This window comes from Ursus arctos, unplaced genomic scaffold (assembly GCF_023065955.2).
Source record: "Ursus arctos isolate Adak ecotype North America unplaced genomic scaffold, UrsArc2.0 scaffold_5, whole genome shotgun sequence".
NCBI classification, from domain to species: domain Eukaryota; kingdom Metazoa; phylum Chordata; class Mammalia; order Carnivora; family Ursidae; genus Ursus; species Ursus arctos.
In genome coordinates, this window is record NW_026623067.1 from 57,845,823 (window position 1) to 57,859,701 (window position 13,879).

Here is a 13,879-nt window from a genome sequence, read left to right on the forward strand (position 1 = left end):
CACCTGCAGGGTGCTTCTGGGAGCTTCCGACTAGAGCAGTGCAAATTTTGGAACCTTGGAAAAAAGCATCCTCTCTCCATAAAGCAATCATTTAAGCCCCAAGAACCTGGGAACCAACTGAGAAACATCATAAACATCACAATCTGACAGCTTCAAAAGCAGATTTTCAGTTCCAAATATATACAAAGACTCCAGATTGATGTATAACTTCTGAAGATCTGTGCAAATTTCAGGCCAAAACACAAGCAGGGACTCTGTAGGGAGAAATGCCCCAAACTGTCAGCGTTCCTGGGAGCTGTCAGCGCTGGGCGAGCGCTCATTCCTGGGAGCAGGCTGGGGCTCTGGAGACACATATGTTACTGGTCAGGGCTCCCTGGCACTTTTGAGCCTTCTCCATCAAAACCCACCCAAAAAAACACACCCCCCCACCCACTTCTGCCCCCAGCATCTTCACTTTCATCTTGGCTACCCCCTTCTATGTACCATGATGGTTTTCACATTTAGTGTCATAATAATACATATTAAGTTTATATTTAGCTCTATTTTCAGGGAGAGATGTATGTAACCAACCCTACAGCAGGCTTGACCGGTGGTTAGCATTCTCATTAACTGCTCTAGCTCTCAGTGAGGATTTCTTCTAAATACGGAAGATTCTGGAAACGTCTGCCACGTGAGCATGCAGCAGGCATGCATTTTCACAGGACCGGCTACGTAATGTGCACATGAGTACAAAACGAAAATGCGGGCCTCCTTCTTCAAAAACTACCAAGAGTTTCAAGATGGTGACAGCAGAGCATTAAACCCAGAGCTGGGCTCTTCTACGTATGAGGCTCTAGGTGACTGTACAGGTCTCATACCCATATCATCAGCCCTGCATTTTAGGCCACAATATCCAATTCAAGGAATGGCACATTCCTTTATTTCTCCAAAACAAAATTTAGTATCCAAAAAATTAGGGTGTTCCATCCCCCAATCCTGGGAGCCTACTAGAAATGTGGGCTTATGTGGTGCTACCCAGTGGCAGCTGTGGGAAGGGAGGCCATGTCCTTGGGCCCCCATGGTTTCCCTCTTTACCGCTGCTCCTTTGGCTATGTGAAGCCACAGCTGACCCCAGCTCCTCACCATCAGTCTTCTAGGCACTCCTGGCAGCTTAGAGAGGCACTTACCACAGACTTGGCAACCACTAGCTGCCCAGTCTCTGCCTCCCCGTGTTTCTTGACCCTCCCACCCCTTGCAAGTCTGCAATTGGTTAGAACCCTTTCTCAGGATCTGGCTGCTTCCACCTAGTCAAGACATGGCCCTCTTCCCTCTCCTCTGAGGTGTTTCCAGATTAATGCCCTTCAGAGGGCCTTCAAGAATACACTGCTGCCCTCTTGCCTGAGGTGGGAAGAGGGAAAGCAGTTGCTTATCTCAGTGAGGCAAGTTTTTTATATTCTCACCCCTGTTGGCTTCACCAAGGTTGTGGTGAGACGTGGGCCTCCCATCTTCTGGGTTTCAAGTGCCTTTCTCCCTTGGCATCTGTAGAGGACTGAGGAAGACCCGTGGGAGATGAGGAGGGGTAAGCACATGGGGTAGATGCAGTGGGATGCAGGGGAGAACTTACTGAATTCTGAGTCCATTGCTTCTATTGCTATGACGTCAATTTCCCCATCCGTAGGATGGGTGGTAGCGCCTGCCTCCCAGGATGGTTGGGAGGAGGAAATCAGATGGAACATGTATCAGGCCCTTTGCCACTGTTAGCTCTCTCTCCTCCCTTCCCTTCCTCTCATCTTCGAACCTCAAAGTGACTCCAAGCCAGAGGAAATCAAGGAGTTTTGTAGATTTGGAAAACTATCTTAAGGTGTTCATAACAGACTGTTGAGTGAAAAGTCAGGGGATAAACTAGCCTGTCCGATTCCATTTATGCAACATTGCACACATATCCATTTGCACCAGGAATGTTTGGAAAGATATTCATCAAAATATTAATAGTGGTTTTATTTGAGTGCTAGGATATCAGGTGATTATTACCTTGTTCCTAACACTTTATGAATTGTCTTAATTTTTTGCAGTGAATATGTCTTTTAAAAAAAACTTGAAAGTGTCACAACACACAACTATGTAGGATAAGAGTGGTTAGTTTAGAAGATTTCTAAAGGCGAATGCATGACACTGTCTACATGAGGACCCAGGGCAAAGACAGGAGCGTAAAATATAAGCTCTAAAAATAGTTGCCCTCAGTATAACCTTGCCCATCCTCTTTAAGAATCATTTGGCAGTATCAAGCAGTACTGAGAATCTATATTCTCCATGACCCAGTAATCGCACTTCTTATTATGTTCCCTGAAGAAACTCACACCTGAGCACAAAGAGATACTGAAAGGGTGTCAGCTACAGCCCTGGAAACAATAGTGGAAACTAGAAACCATGCAAACACCCATTGTCTGGGTCCATTTTGGCTGCTATAACAAAATTACCTTAAACTTAGTGGTTCACAAACACCAAACATTTGTTTCTTACAGCCTGAAAGCCAGGAGTCCATGGTCATGGTGCCAGCAGATTTAGCATCTGGCCAGAGAAGACATTTCACATTTTAGTGGCTAGAACTAGTCACATGTCCCTGCAAGGTGTCCTTTTAAATGAGAATGGAGCTAAATGTATCTTTATGTTGCAATTATTCTTTAAAAGAGTTCATATGTAGCTTTGTCTAAACACGGGAAACCAGATTCTCTGCATGTTTTCAATCATTTTTTAAAATGGGTTAAAAAATCTTGTAACGATTTCTGGTGGGTTCAGTAAGCTCATTGTTATGCAAAGAAGTTGCATTCAGAAGCAGGAAGCTACTTTATTTGTCGAAGAAATCATTTCACTATCCCAGACAGTGGCAATGTACATTACTGAAGCTCAGAGTTCATTGTACGGAACTGAACCACTGTAGGAAATAGGTATCCGACTCCACGCTTTCTCAGAAGCTTATTTCACTGTTAACTCCTGCTATTACCAAAGAGTAAAAGTCCCTCTCAGCCTGCACATCTATTTCTGTCTCCAACTAACTGTAGATTCACTCTTAGTTTTGTTTTTTATTATTCATTTTCATATGTTTAATTGTTATTAAGACATTCTGCAAATATCTGCAAGGCATCCTGACCCACAGTTGCTGAAACGCCTTGTCTATACACAGGGACCTCCTTAACTGGAAAAGCAGTGCTCCTTAGAATCTGGACACCCTTCAGGGAACACAGTGCCAGGCCAGCAGGGGACCCTGCCTGCAGCATTTGTCTTTTGAGGAACTATCAGGATACTCTTACAGGGAGGAGGTACAAAAGAGATAACCTAGGGGGTGAGCCTCGCTGCCTCCCACCACAACTTCAGACTCTGTGAATTCGGGTTCTGTCTGCAGAGCCACCATTGCCCAGTCACCCTCTGGCAAAACCAGAGCTCCTCTCCGCCTCCTCTCTCTCCCCGAGGCCCCTAGGGGAAGATGATCCTGCTTTCTTGGAATCTGCCCTTCCCTGGCCCTTGTCCATGCTCTCCTCCTTGCATCTGCGTCTTTGCACTTGCTGTTTGGCTAGTCTCCCAGGCTCCAGTTTCTCCCACACCCAGAGTCCTCTGCCCTGTGCCCTACTGGGACTCCACCTTCCCTCAAAACTGCAGCAGCTCCCCCTACAGGAAAAAGGAGGAAACGCAGTGGGGCCTCAGCGCCTTCTCCAGTGGGATCCAGACATAACCATTTCCCCCACTTTTCCCTGCACAGACCTTCAAGCACACTGCGACAGTGTCTATCACTGGGAAGGAGTGCCTTTGGTTCAAACCTCATTTTCACAAAGAGCTTCAAATTTAGACTTCCGACCATAATCTGCAAATGAGGCTATGCATAGAGTCTCACAGATAAACTGACAGATGTTCCCACGAAACTTTATCGTAGGTCTCCTGTTACTGGGCCACGTCATCGGAGAGAACCATAAATTAATATATTTTAATTAAATGATGTAATTGTTCTGTAATTATATTTTCTGTAATTGTAAAGCATAATTATCTAGTATTATGTTTTGTGTTAAAATAGTTTAGTTGTTCAGTGTAACATATTTTTCAATAATCACAAAGGCTATCACTCTGTTGAGCATTTCTTTCTCTTATCCTTTTCTTTCTTCCTTCCTTTTTTTGGTGGGGGAGGAGGGAAGAGACTAACTTTTTAAGCACACGGAATCTTTTTTTTTAATGACTTGGTTTTCCTTGTTTCTGCCTTGGGTGTGGCTTTCTCCCCTCCTCCCCAAAAGCATCACTAAGCTCCCCCTGCCTAGACTTCTTCCTGCCAAGCTCAAGCCAGGCTCCTCCAAGGCCTCACCTTCTCACCTCTTAGCCTTGCCACAGTGCCCCATAAGCCTTCATGCAGGCTGCTGAGGATCACGCTCATTGTGCCTGTCTGTGGACTCCCCTTAGGGAATATCCTTTAGGATGGACATTCTTAACCAGAGGTCCTTGGATAGGCTTCAGGGGGCTCCCCATGAACCCTCCAAAATTGGGCAAAATCTTCTGTGCATGTGTAGTTTTGCTTTATGATGAGAGAATTATAGCTTTCAGCAAAGTCTCATAGAGCCTGTGACCTAAAAAACATGATGAAGCCCTGAGGTGCTCTGGTGTATATCACAGAAATGAAGGAAAGAATTCAGCTGCCTCATCTACAAAATGGGAATGAAGATGCATGCCTGCATGTGAGGGGTGCCCAGGAAATGGCAATTATTAGTATTCCTGACCTAGTCCCAGAAATTCCTCACAGGAAGGAGTTCCCCACCCCAATGCCTTAGATCAGAGGTTCCCAAACTTGGGTAATCATCAGAATCACCTGGGGAGCTTTAAAAATACAGGTTCCTGCCCTCCATTCCAAGCCCAAGGAAAGAATCTCCGGAGAGAACCCAGAGATCTACTTCTCTATCAAGCCTCCTTCCTGATAGTTCTGATGGTCAACAAGGTCTGGGAGTCATCTCCCCCTCTTCTCCCCAGACTTGCACCCTACTTTCCACCATGCTTCCTCACCCCTGCCTTTACTCATTCTGAAAAGTACATGTGTTCAAGGAAACGGCTAGAGCCTCTGCGAGAACAGCGGGCTGCAAATGTCTTTCTAGAACAAAGAATTAAGTATCTTTATAATTATATCCAGGCCTATATTTAGGCCATGGCTCACATGGCCTCTTGAACTTCAAATAAATACCTATTTTGTTCCTTGTTTAAACAGGTGTAGCAATATCGGGGGATACTAGATTTATCCAGGCAGGAAGGCAGCTCCCACAGCTGTCAGAAAGCACACTGCCCTTTCATTCCTCACAAGAGGAAAAGCTAATTATACTGTCATAGTGCAAAATAAATGTACAATTTCTGCCCCTGAGCTCACTGAACCACTCAGGGCAAATTTTTTTCTGGGCTGCTCTCTGGCAGGACTCAGGGCCAGCTGGCTTGGCCCATGCTCAGAAGTTTTAGCAGCCACTAATAGTGGGCGATTCTGGATTGGTGAGGCCTCCTGTCCCCAGAATGCCTACACTCTCACTTGAACACATGCGCACACACACACAGTCACACACTCCTATCTACACGCATACACATGCTCTCATATATTGCACACATTCCCGTATGCTAATAGGCAAATTTCTCACACACACTCATGTGACATGCACCCAAATTTTCACACACACACACACACACACACACACACGTGCGAACACACTTATGTACACACTCACACACAGACACACCCCTCCTTGATGCCAGAATGCACCCCCCTACCATGATTGTTTGCTCCTGTGGACTTCAGACTTCCAGTTCCCTGTCAAAATCCCTGAGACGTTCCTGTTTTTAGGACTTAAAGTCTCATCTCTGGAAACACCCCTCTCCCTTAGAGTCCTGGGCAAACTGAGATGGCTGGTCAACCTAAAAAGCATCTGCCCAGACAGAGACCCAATATGCTTTCCCAGCCATGCAGTGTCCTGTGAATGAGGGTCTACCGGCTCTCCTGACAGGCGCGCTCGGGCTCTGACAGCTCCCATGGTTACTGGCTTGGCAGGGCTGACACCCCCAGACAAGTCCTCACAGTGACAGCAGGCATCTACACAGCGCAGGTAAGGGATATAATCCGACTGGGTAGGGATCCTACAGTGGTCCTGACTGCACATTAGAATCGACCTGTACCTTGATGCACAGGCCCCACCAGGACGGTTTAATTGCCTGGGGCCTGGGACCTGGCACCAACAGATTTCTCTAGCTTCTGAGGGGATCTGAATGCAGTCAGGACTGACAGTCACTGAAGCCAGACAAAGTGTCCAGCAGCCAGGTCACTCCCTGGAGCCTTCCTTACCCCTTGCAAGTATGTGTGGGGCTTACAAACCTGGCGACCCGGCCCAAGTCATGTCAGGAGAGAGGATTTCTAAATCTCCCCATTCTTGGACTTTGAAATGGACATGTTATCCTGTAAATGGATAGACCCAAGCCCAGTTTGCATATAAAGAATGTCCAATCACGCCACTCACTGGAGGTTCAACCCAAACCTTATTTGCAACCAAAAGGAGCTTTCCAAGTAGCAGTTTTGACTGTGGCTTGCCACCTACAATGGCAGAAAAAGGCAGTTCTCTGACTGTATGAGAGTGAGTATTCCTGTAGATAGAACAGCCTGGGGATGAAGAAGAGTGGCTTGTAGGGGCAGAAAATGGGCTGGAGGAAATAGCAAGGACTTTGGAATTCACTGAAGTAGAACGGGCATCCTTTCTCTCCACCTGTCAGCACTGGTATGTGAACTATGCTGAGCCTCAGTTTTACCAAGTACATCACAATACCCACCACAAAGTTCTTGCTAGTGTATCAGTGACTAAGCACAGGACCTGGGTTAGTGATGGCGGTAAGTTAATGACAGATGACAGCTCCTGAAACAAATGAACGGGGATGCTGTTTAATTCTTCGTGTTGTTCCAGAGTGTTCCCATCAAATCCAAAGAGAGGGTTCCATTCGCAAGTCACACAAACAAGTAAGTTAACGGAGGGTACTGATTTCCTGTTGTCATTGTAACAAATGACCATGAACTTAGTGACTTAAAATAATGCAAATTTATTCTCTTCTGGTTCCGGAAAGCAGAAGCCTGAAATGGGGTCCACTGGACTAAAATCAACTTGTGGGCAGGTTGCATTTCTTCTGGAGGCTCTGGAGGAGGATCCATTCCCTTTCCTTTTCCATCTTCTAGAGGCTTCCAGCATTCTCTTGGCCTCTTTCTCCAACTTCAAAGCCAGCAGTTCAGCATCTTCAAATCCTCCTCTGACTCTGACGCTCCTGCCTCCCCCTTTCACTTATAAAGACACTTGTGATCTCACTGAGCCCACCCAGGGCCATCTCCCCATCTCAAGATCATTAACTGAATCTCATCTGCACAGTCCCTCTTGCTATGTAAGGCAACACAGTCACAGGTTCTGTGGATGAGGGAGTAACTTTTGGATGGCCACCATTTGCCTACTACATGGGACAGCTTTGTCACTTTTAAGCTTTTTACCTTCAAAAAGTTTTCCTCCAGTCTTTGACACCTGCTCCCATTTAGCTGGTAGCAGATGCTGGCAGAAAGCTAAAAACATCATTGGACAAATTAGCATCACCAGAACATTCAGAAACTGCCAGTCACGAACTTCAATCATTTCCTTTGTGTGTGTATCTGCATCTGTTTACTGATGGTTGTGATTTCATAGTACGTGCCATAACACATGCATAGTTTTTGCTTGTAAAATTGTTTCTAGCACATTTGAGGGGAATAATCAGTGACATGGTGCCCTGCAGAGATGAGCTTGACAAGTCTGAGGACCTCTGCACTCTGACAAGTTTGAGGACATCCCCCCCCCGCCCCCGCCCAGGGGCTGCCAGGCTTAGAACTTTACAAGACCACTCTCCCCCCTAGAGGGGGACCATTGGCAACTCCCCCATGCATTTTTCTATTTCCGCTCCAGGAAGGCCAGGCCTGAATGTGCAGCAAGCTCCTATGTTCTCCAATGGAGTCGAGAACTTAAATCTGGAGTTTGGACAGGAAACTGGAACTCAGTGGGAGGTCTGTGAGGGTGGAGGATGGGGGTGCTTCCAGGCTTTCAAAACACAAAACAGGTGGTTTTCAGCGGTGCTGGCTGGCTGGGGAGAGGTGGGGAGGGGAGAGGAGGGGTGAATACAAAGTAGGCAGGCTTCTGGATGGGTGGGGCTGGGGCCTGCTGCCTGGGCCAGCTGCCTGAGAGTAGAGAGTGACAGGTGAGGGCCCAAACTTCCCTGCATGCCGCTCTGGAAAATCCTGGGACTGCCAAGGGGCGCAGGGAGGAACCTCAACTCCGGACTGGGAAATGCTCAAAAGTGGGAGTCCAGCCAAGCTGAGGCCCCTGAAGAAGACGACCAGGGAACAGAGTGGCAGGAACTCCTTCCTCTGATGACTCAGCAGTGATGTGGGCAACAAGGAATCTGGAGCCATGAGCCCAGCCAGAGGCAGCCTCAGCCAAGTCTGACAGGCTTTAATTATTTTAGGGTAAGAAATCTGTGCTTTGTAAACTTGCCAGATGTCTATGCTTTCGTGTATTTTGATTTCTTATTTGTTTTAGTTTTTGTTGTTGTTGATGATGTTGTTTTGGTAAAACTCTAAATAAGAAGAGGGTCACAGAGTCCTTGTCCTTTCCTGGGAAGGCCCAGCTGGAGAATCAAGGAATCCTTGTGCAGCTGAGGCCCCTGATGAGGTGAATCATAGGAATGTGACCAATCTCAACTCCAGCAGTGGCGCTCTGCTTGCGAATCTCCTGGGAAGTCTTTAATTACCTCTTGAACACATTGTGTGAACGAGAGAAATGGTGATTCTAGTGGCACGTTAAGCATGGGGACAATAAGCGCAGGCCCTGAAACTCACAACTTAGCCATGTCCCACCCTGATCACCCAGAAGGCTGGATGGCAATGCATTTTTAAGTAGCTTGGCAGATCATGGAAATGCCGCCTGGCTCCCCAAAGTGCCTTAGCTGCCCATTTTCTCTTCACCCTCTCTGGCCCTTATACAAACAAAAAATAAATAAAAGCCTACAGTCTTTGCAACAGACCTGCCTGACATCAATTAACACTAACCTCTGGCAAGTGGCAATCCTCACAGAAGCTCCAAGATGTTTTCAACACGAGGATTTTAATGTGCTCTCTAAAGTGTGGGTAAAGTATGAGTATTCTAATGGCCATTTTCCTGACAAGGCGACCGGACTCAAGATACTAAACGGTGACACTAGTTAAGTGATCCTGTGAGAAAGGGATAAATCTGTGCACAGAATAAGGTCCAAGGGCCCCAATTCCCTGCACGTTCCATTAGACATTTGAAATCTCTCACTCAAGCATGTAGCAAATGGGTGTCCCAGGACTGGCAGCTAACAGATAGGTCCCAGAGCTCTGATTCCAAGCTATTGTCCAGAGAACATCTCCACTGTTCACACTTGAGGGGGGCAGGGGGAGCGGCAGCAGAGAGAAGGGGTGGGTAATTTATTCAGGAGCTGGAAGCTGAGAAACAGATTTGGTAAGCAAATACTTCAAAGCTCACTAGAGAACTCCCATAAAACACAGACCCTCTGCAGCAACCAGGGAGTGATTTAAATCCACTTGGAATTTCTAGGAGGAAGGAGGAAGACTTACCAACTCTGTTCAGAGCCTCATGAATAATTTCACCTGACACAGGACACTGAACCAGCAGAAATCTGGGATGTACGAAGGAAAATCAGTCTCCAACTAATCTTTGTTACTCAAGTCTTGTTCCTAAGTGAGGAACCAGGGTGGGTAAGGGAAGCCTAGACAGGAAGTTCACCATTTTTAGACACATTTGTTTTTTTGTCTTTGTGTGAGAAATGTTGGATAGGAAACACATTTCCTGGCAGCCATAACCTCGCTAGCTGCATTGGCTAAGAGAGAGGCTGCGCACCCACGGACTGCCAGGATGTGGACGTCATTTGTAACTCCCTCTAGGCTGGCAGACAGTGAAGCGGGGACTTCAAATGAAGTCAACACCTAAGCTCGGGTCTGCAAAAGTGGTGGCTACAGGTTACTCGTGTTGCCTTAAACCCCAGGCTGCAATCCCCTCACACCCCACCTCCTACGTCCACACTGCAGACCCACTGCCCCCACCCCTCAACGGCTCCTCAAGTTATTGTAAGGAAGCGGCCGGCCCTGGCCTTGTGGAAAGCGTGTCCCCGCGGGTCCTCGCCACTCTTAGATGGGCGGGTAGGGGCAGTGGTGCGGTGCGGAGTTGCCTGAAACTTCTCGAAGATCCCAGGGGGCGTCTCGGTCCGCAGGAATCCCTGCTGTCCCCCCTCAGAGCGCAGCCCTTCCCGTCCGCCCAAGCACAGCGCATCCGCTCGCGGCCTGGGTGCCCACTGCCGAGGTGGCAGCGCCGGCGGCCCTAGCTGCCCGGACCGAGGAGAGGTCGCGCTGTTTTGCCCCCGACGGCCGCAGGGGGGCAGGAAAGAAGGACTAAGGACACTGGCCCACCGAGGAGCTGGCGGCGCGCGGGTGAGGGGAGCCGGGGGCGCAGGCGGCCGGGATCCCGGCGGGCGGAGGGCGCGGGAACAGACCCTCGGAAAGAGCTCCGCCTGAGCCACCCGCCGCCACCGCCTCCACACCCGGCTCTGACCCCCGAGGCAACTGGGGCCCGGAGCCCCGGATGCGCCGCACCCTCCCGCCGCTGCCCGTGCCGGCCAGGGGCCCGCAGCCCGCGAGAGCCAGGGGCCATCACGGCAGCCTCCGAGGGGAAGGTCCCTGTGTCCCTTCTTGCCCAAGGTCCACATCTGCCCTCCCAGCCTCTGGCGTCGGGGCATTACTCTCGGTCTACAGACGCCACGTCCTGGAAGTGTTGAGAGTCTAAGGGACATCATTTAGAACATAAATCGATTATGCAAATGCTAAGCTCTGTGGTTCAGAGAGTTTAAATTCAGGGGCCAGCTTTTTACATCTACTTGACTGGACACCACTCCTGGTTCTGTTTTCGCCAACCGTAGCTCTTCCACGCCAGCTCTATCTCCTAGTACAGACTTCCACAGATTTCCATCATTCCACCCCAAAACGTTACAGTAAACGGCTCTCTTTCCTTCATCAAATCGTCTCCACTTCGCCTCTTCCTGCTTCCAAATTTAATTCCTGACGCATCTGAACCGAAACTCCGCTACAGTTATGGCTACAGAGCCCAACACAAACGCAAATGGCCCAGGAAAAGGGGGTGGGGCTGAGGCTATCAAAAATCAAACTGCGTTTTTGTGTGTGTTTGTTCTTTTTTTTTTTTTTAACCTAGTAGACATTAAATTGCTTCATAAAATATTTCGTCTGCTAAAAAAATTTATTCTAAAATGAATTGCACTATGTTTCACTAATTATATTTATTTTGAAATTTCAGATAACCCTTATAGACTAGACCATGTACAATTTTTATGTTCATTAAAACTACACCTGGGGGGCCCCTGGGGGGCTCAGTGGGTTATGCAGCTGACTTGGCTTAGGTCATGCGAATGGGGTCCTGGGATTGAGCCCCTCCTTAGGCTCTGCACTAGGCAGGGAGTCTCTTTCTCTCTCTCTCTCCCTCTGCTCCTCCCCCTGCTACTGCTCTCTCTCTCTCTCTCTCTCTCTCAAATAAATAAAATCTTAAAAAACAAACTACACCTGGGTTCAAAAGGATTGTGAGACATTTGCTGTTATGACCTTAATAAACCATGGTAGTAGAAAAACCAGAAAGCACCAAGAGGGGGAAACCACTAAAATGTAAGCCAGTGGTATTTACAAAGTGGTCCTGAAAACAAAGTCTTTGTCTTCCTCCTCCTTTCCTCATCCTGTTGGCAAACTGTGTTCAAGTGAGGAGAGAGCGCTTGGATCAGTCCACTGCCTGGTCCTTCCTACTATGAGCCAGGAAAGCAGGGTCCTGATTATAGCTTGGTCTTGTTCACCCTGGGTGAACACACGGCTGGTCACACTGGGCAGAGAGCACCATCTGAGTGTGGCAGCACCACCAAATAGGACGGCCCTACTCCTGGAACCGGGAACCCAGTGTTCCCAAGGCGTGGCTCTGTGGGTTGCTCCTTTATGCTAGGACTCCAGGGCCTTCCAGCTCCTCAGCATCTGCTTTTCTAGCTTGGCAGTGGCCCAGGCTCCTGATTTTTCACTTTCCTTTCTCCTGGCTTCTTTTCTGGCAGTGGCTGATTCATTAACATCTCCATCAGAGGGTGGGCAGGAGAATAGGGAGCTTGAAACTCCACTCAGCTTTTCTTAATGGTGCTTCTAGGGCTGTGCTTGGTGGGAAAAGAGCCATACTGTTGGCTAAAATGAGATTTTGGGATTATCTGTGGATTTAATCTGGTCTTCTCACATCTACCATTTCCACAAATAATTAGAGATTACTAGATAGATTCAGAAGTTGCATTAGCCTTAAAGAATCTGGAGAAAATCTAAATAGGCTTAAATACCATCTTGGAGTCCAGAATGTTAAGCTCTATGCTCCAAATAATTAACATTTTTAAGGCCTTCCCCCCTGCCCCCAGGACCCCGTGGTTAAAATCACTACTAGGTAACAATTTACTGAACACACTTTAAATATAAATATTTTGCAGGAAGGGTGAGCAGAGTAGAGAAGCAGTAAATGCACTACTGTTGCATAAAGAGAAAATAGGCCAGGCAGTTTTGGCTATTTGAAACTTCTCTATCATCTGAACATATATTCTGATGTGGGAAGTCTGAGAGGATTTTTGTTATTAACCTATGTGGGAGACAGGCAGGTGGAGGATGATTTGTAGAGCCATGCCCTCTCTGTGGGCACGAGAGTGCCACCCCTGCTCCTGGAGAACACCCTGGGCACAGGGTGTCCATCCAGAGCAGTGGGTGGTGCTCACAGAGGGAGCATGGCCCTTCCTCTGCCCTCAGAGGGCTCCTTCCAGAGAGCAGGAGTGGAGGCAATGGCATTCTTTTGATTTTTCTTTCCCAGTGGGAGTCCCACATTAGCACTGACATGAAAATGGCATCCTATTATTGCAGGATGGTGGAGAATATGGTAATAATAGTATCTTGTGCTTCTGAGTGTTTGACAGTTTTCAAAGCAATTTTGTATTTGTTCTCTTATTTGATCTTCATAATAACTGTGAGGTAAGGACGGGTATGATCATCTCCATTTCTTTCTGATGAGGAATTTAGCCACAGTCAGAAAGCTAGTAAAGAACAGAGTTGAATTAGAATCCAGCCTTTCTGACATGCCTTTCTGGCATACCATCAAAGTTCTGTACTAGGGGCGCCTGGGTGGCTCAGTTGGTTAAGCGTCTGCCCTCAGTTCAGGTCATGATCCCAGGGTCCTGGGAGCCTGCTTCTCTCTCTCCCTCTGCCCGCCTCTCTGACTGCTTGTGTTCTCTCTCTGTGTGTCAAATAAATAAATAAAATCTTTAAAAAAAATAATAAAAAATAAAGTTCTGTACTAAAACATCATGGTTTCTTATGTGACTGCATTATCACGCCTGCTCTATGTTCATTAAATGCTCTATACTCAAGCATGCTAATTTTATACTGATTTAACTATGCAAATTATACTCATGAAAAAATTGTGTCATCTCTAACACTGTCTCCTTCGGAATACCACTATTGCAACTCTGCCCGTTAGTTGTATTTCCCCTCCTTAATAGTCAGCAAGGTGTTAATCTAGCCATGTGGGACAATTTCCCAAAGTCAATTAAATTGACTTTCAAAAATCACCCACTATTCACTTTATCCCGTGACTCTACTTTCCCATTACTAGAATCTGAGTGCATATTAAGATATTCGCCAAAGGAATGGGTCAAGATCACACCTTACCAAAAGCAAACAAACAAGCAAAAAACAAGCACAGATAAAATGTTTAGTATGCATAACAACCATAAA

At 47.3% G+C, this 13,879-nt stretch overlaps 1 long non-coding RNA gene across 2 annotated transcripts in view; it reads right to left on the bottom strand.

The window, feature by feature from the left end:
* Positions 1-13,879, bottom strand: part of LOC123001064 (uncharacterized) — a 40,007-nt gene that overhangs the window by 16,190 nt on the left and 9,938 nt on the right. The gene's annotated exons all lie outside the window — the stretch shown is intronic.